Genomic DNA, 4,629 nt, shown 5'->3' on the forward strand with positions numbered 1-4,629 from the left:
GTTAGTGCAGGCCCTGGACCCAGGAAGGGGGAGACGTGGGTTGGGCTGATTGTGTGTCACACATGTGACCCTGTATCCAACCCCCACAGCCTCCCACCTTCCCCCTCCCCCCTGCTCCCATGCCTGTTCCTAAAGAGGGTTTCCTGCTCTGGTCACTGACAGCAAAACTCACTCAGAGAAAGGCATAAAGCGGCCTTTTCTTGAGCCAAATTCAAATAGAATCCAAAATCTGTGCAAAAAAAAAAAATAAAAAAAAAAATGTGGGCATGCTTTCTGTCTCAGTCACTCTAGGAGGTATTCACACTCTCCCCCTCCTTTCTTCAATCTTCATGTCTTCAGTATATTTTCCTGGGGAAGGCATTTAGATTATTTAGTGACGCTTAAAAGTACATACTCATCAGTGGGAGAAATGTAGTTTGGGTGTATAACCTGCAAAATGAATGTCTTGTGAGGTGTTTGGTGACCATACCCCTAAAGGTGAAGGCATGAACTGAAGCTATTGGAGGATTTTTACCCAAAATGGAGGATGTGTGGGTGGGTGGATAAGTGGGTGGATGGGTGGGTGGGTGGATGGATGGATAGATGGATGGACAAGGTAAACAGGGAGCAGCAGGCTCCATGGCCCCTTGAAGCCTCTGTGCAGCCAGAGCCCTGTAAGAACACCCAACTCCTCCCTGGCCCTGGACCTCACTGACTGACACCTAAGAAACTGGCAGGACTCTCACCCACATGACATCTGTGTCTCTGCCTTGGCTGGTGCAAGAGCATGGCCTCTCCTAACAAAGAGAGAGAGTCATAGGAAAAGACTCTCAGCTGAGCCGAAGACACAGAGCTATTCAGTTTCAAGGTCAAAATCAACCAGCTACCATTGTCTTATTCTTATGGTAAAAGTGATTCATCAGAACAGAAAAAAATACATCTGCGTGCACTGGCCCTGCAGCGTCTCTGCCAAAGGCAGCAGGAACAGGAACCCTGGCACTGGAACAGGGTGCCAGACAGAGCTCACTGCCCAGCCCTAGGCCCTTGCAATGAGCAGCACTAGCCTCCCTGTGGGTCTAGGTCCAGGGGCTGATGAGGGCATTAACCAGCGGGCCTCTGCATGGCAGCTGTTCAAAGAAGGACTGAACCACAATGTGCAGGGACTCGGGGCAGCGCCCACTCTCCTTTCCCTCCCCACCTCACCAGAGAGTTCTTCCCCCATAGTTCCTCCAGGAAATGTTCCCTCGTTGGCATATGCCTGGAAGAGACTGCCTCCTGGCTCTGAGCTGGCAGGTAAGGTGGGCGTGAGTACCCCTGGGGCTAAACCATGGAGTCCCACAGGGGCGTTCTGGGGAGGGGCTCCCACCCATCCCGTCAGCTTCTCTTATCTTCCTCCTCTTTCCGGGGCCCCTTTGGGCCCAATGAAGACCCAGAACTGGAACCAGAACAACAGGCTGAGCCATAGCCTCTACCTGCCCTGTCCAGGTCTGCAGAAGCCACTGGCCTCCAAAGCAATTTAAAAATCACTTCCATTTGGTTTGTCTATTTTGTTCATTAGATTCTATATGTAAGTAAAAACATATTTGTCTTTGTCCAACTGACTCATTTCATTTAGCGTAATACTTGCCAGGCCCATCTATGCTGTCACAAGAAGATTTTCTTTTTATTATTGTTTGTTTACAGCTGATAGCCACAGAGAACAGACTGATCGCTGTCAGAGGGGAGGGGAGTTGGAGGGCTGGGTGGGGCCCGAGTTTCTGTGTACAAGAAGCACCACTTGTCCCTGACCTCAAGGCATCAAACATCCAGAAGGTGAGGCAAGACCCGCCAACCAGCGGTCACACCGAGAGGCAGGTGGACCAGCTGTGGCCTTCTTTCCACCTGCTGCCCCCCAGGCTCTGTCCCTACGCTGTCCAGCAGGGGCTCAGCTATCTGTGAAAGTAGGACCCTCCCAAGTGAATGTGGTCATCCTGGCCCTTCCTTCCCTTTCCAACTCTTCCCTCGATGGGTTTATGGGCTGCAGACCTTGCCCACCTGGTGCTCCTCCTGCCGTGAGAACTCACCTTCTCCTCGCTTGAAAGCACCTCTGCCTCACTTTGTCCTTAGATGTTGCGTGTCCTGCCTTCCCACCTAGACTCCTGTCTTTCTCCCTATTTTTTTTGGCTCACTGCTTTCCTTTTGCTGTTGGTGGATGTATTCTCCTTGCTGTCCATGGTCTGGGAGCCTGGCCCGCACAGGCTGCATTCCTGCCTCCCTTGCCCTCTGGCTGCAGCTGGGACAGCCAATGGGGGCACTGGCAGGAGAGGGGAGAACCGGAGGAAAATGGGGGGCATGTATGACCCTTGTTGAAATTCTAGTGGCTCTCATTTTTCCCCCTGGGCCCCTCGTTCATTTTTGCCATGGCCACCAGGCTCCAGGAACATTGCCCCCTCCCCTTTGTCCCTTCAGGTCTAGAGACAGGAATGGCTCCTCCTATTGCTATTGTCCAAGGACTTTACCACCTTTCATTGGTTCCCTTAACCCTGCCCTGTCCATGCCTCTGTAAACAGCCACTTCTACAAATGCCCTCCTTTTAGCTCTCTTGCGTGAACTACCTGTGTTTTGCCAAGACCGCATGATTTAGCACTCTTCTTATCTGGAGCAGATTCTGCTTATTTATTGCTGCATAACAAGTCACCCCAGACATAGTGACATAACACAACAGTGGTCATGTATTACTGCTCTTTCTCATGGCTCTGGATATTGACTCAGCCCAAGTAAGTGGTTCTCACTCTAGGTCTCTCCTGAGGCTGTGGTCAGACGGTCATGTGGGCTGGAGACATCTCAAAGTCTTCCTCATTTGCCTGGTCCAACCATCCATTGGGACCTCAGCTGGCTACCTACCTATGGCCTTCCCGTATGGCCAAGGCTTCCCTACAGGATGGCAGCTGGGTTCCAAGGGCAGAGACTAAGGAGGAGCCCTGCAGAAGCTGGATGGTCTTAAAAGCCACACGGCACTCCTTCTATTGCATTGACTCATGAGAAGTCAGTCACTAAGTCAAATTTACATTCAAGATAGGAATAGCATTCAAGAATTTGGAGGCATGCTTCAAAATCAGCACAAATGGTAAATTCCAAATCCAACACCTTCTCCTCCCATTGCTATCTTAATCTCTGTCCTCCACACATCCTGGGTCCCCAGGGCTGAAATGAAAGCATGTCTCTAGACTCTTGCCTCCTCACTCCACACCTACTGGGTGCCAGGCTCCATTGCCTTGCCTCCCAGGTTTCTCTCAGACCCTTCAGCTTCTCTCCCTGTCTCTGCCACTGCTCTGGTTGGGCGTCCATCATGTCCATCCTGTTCTCTGGGTCACCGCCAACCTCCTTCCCTGTCCCAGGGGTTTGGGTCACCATTGAAATGTGCCTCAGACCCCACTACAGCCCTTCACTTTCCTGAGCAAGAACCTGAGTACCAGAGATGAGAAAGGGCTTGCCCAAAATCACAGGTCTGACCAGAGCAGAGGCAGGTGACAACTCTGGGCTGCTGGCCAGGAGGGCTGGTGCCTTCCAGCACCCTCACCGCCTGAGGCCAATCTTTAGATGTTCTCAGAAGGCATTCTCCCACCAGAGGCCTGAGACAATTTCTCTGCCTCTTCATTCCAGGCCCGAAATATGGTCTCTAGATTTTGCAACAAAATGATTGGTAGAAAAATAAATGGCCACTTTCATCATTTTCTTTATTCCAGTTTACCAATTTGCCATTAAAAGATTTCTGAGTATCATCATCTCATGAAGGAACTATTCTTGATCTTAAGGAACTTCAATTCTAAAATTATACATGACACAGGCAGAGGGGATAGACACACACAGAGAGACACTATGCTCTATGCTCTTCTTCTTCTTCTTCTTCTTCTTCTTATTATTATTATTATTATTATTATTATTTGTAGGGAATGCACAAGAAGGGAGAGAAAGTAGAAAAGGAGAGAGAAAGATAAGCACTGTTTGGTGGGTGAAAATAGCACGAGAGAGAGCAGAGAATTTGTTGGGGTCAATCCCCAGGAAGAAGGAATTGTGAACCTCCGCACCTATTTATTTATTGTTGCATACGGAACTAGCCATTTTATGCAACTCACAAAGTCAAGGACAATTAGACCAAATTGAGCTTTAATTTTGGATTGAAAGTGCGATGCTTCCACCAAGAACCCCCTCCTACAATGTCTGAAATTACTCACTAGCTAGGAAGGAGGCACCCGGAGCCATCAGCCTCGATAAGTGTGAGTTTATTGCTTGTCAAAAATGTAGACACTGATAAGATTCCTGCTCCTGCAGGGGCATTAGAAAGTCTAGACGAGATGCAGATTAAGGTCGCACCTCAGAGAGCGTTACTCAAAGCATTAGCTTGTTTCCAGTTGATTCAACTTTAGACCTGAGGGAGAAAAAGGGACCCCTCAACCCCTGAAGTGCTGGCTTGGTTTAGGAGAAATGAAGGTGGGAGATGTTGGTGGGACACACTCCTCTCAAGAGCTAGATTTCCCTTACAATTTAATTCCCCTTGCCTTTGTAAACAATTTTCTATCACCCTTTGTCTCTTCTCTCCTGCTCCCTTCCTTTGCCAACCTGGTCCATAGCAGCGGAACATCCAAGTTCAAAGTTCAGACTCTTTGAGTC

The sequence above is a fragment of the Pipistrellus hanaki genome, assembly GCF_964339955.1.
Source record: "Pipistrellus hanaki genome assembly, chromosome: 7".
Lineage (NCBI taxonomy): Eukaryota > Metazoa > Chordata > Mammalia > Chiroptera > Vespertilionidae > Pipistrellus > Pipistrellus hanaki.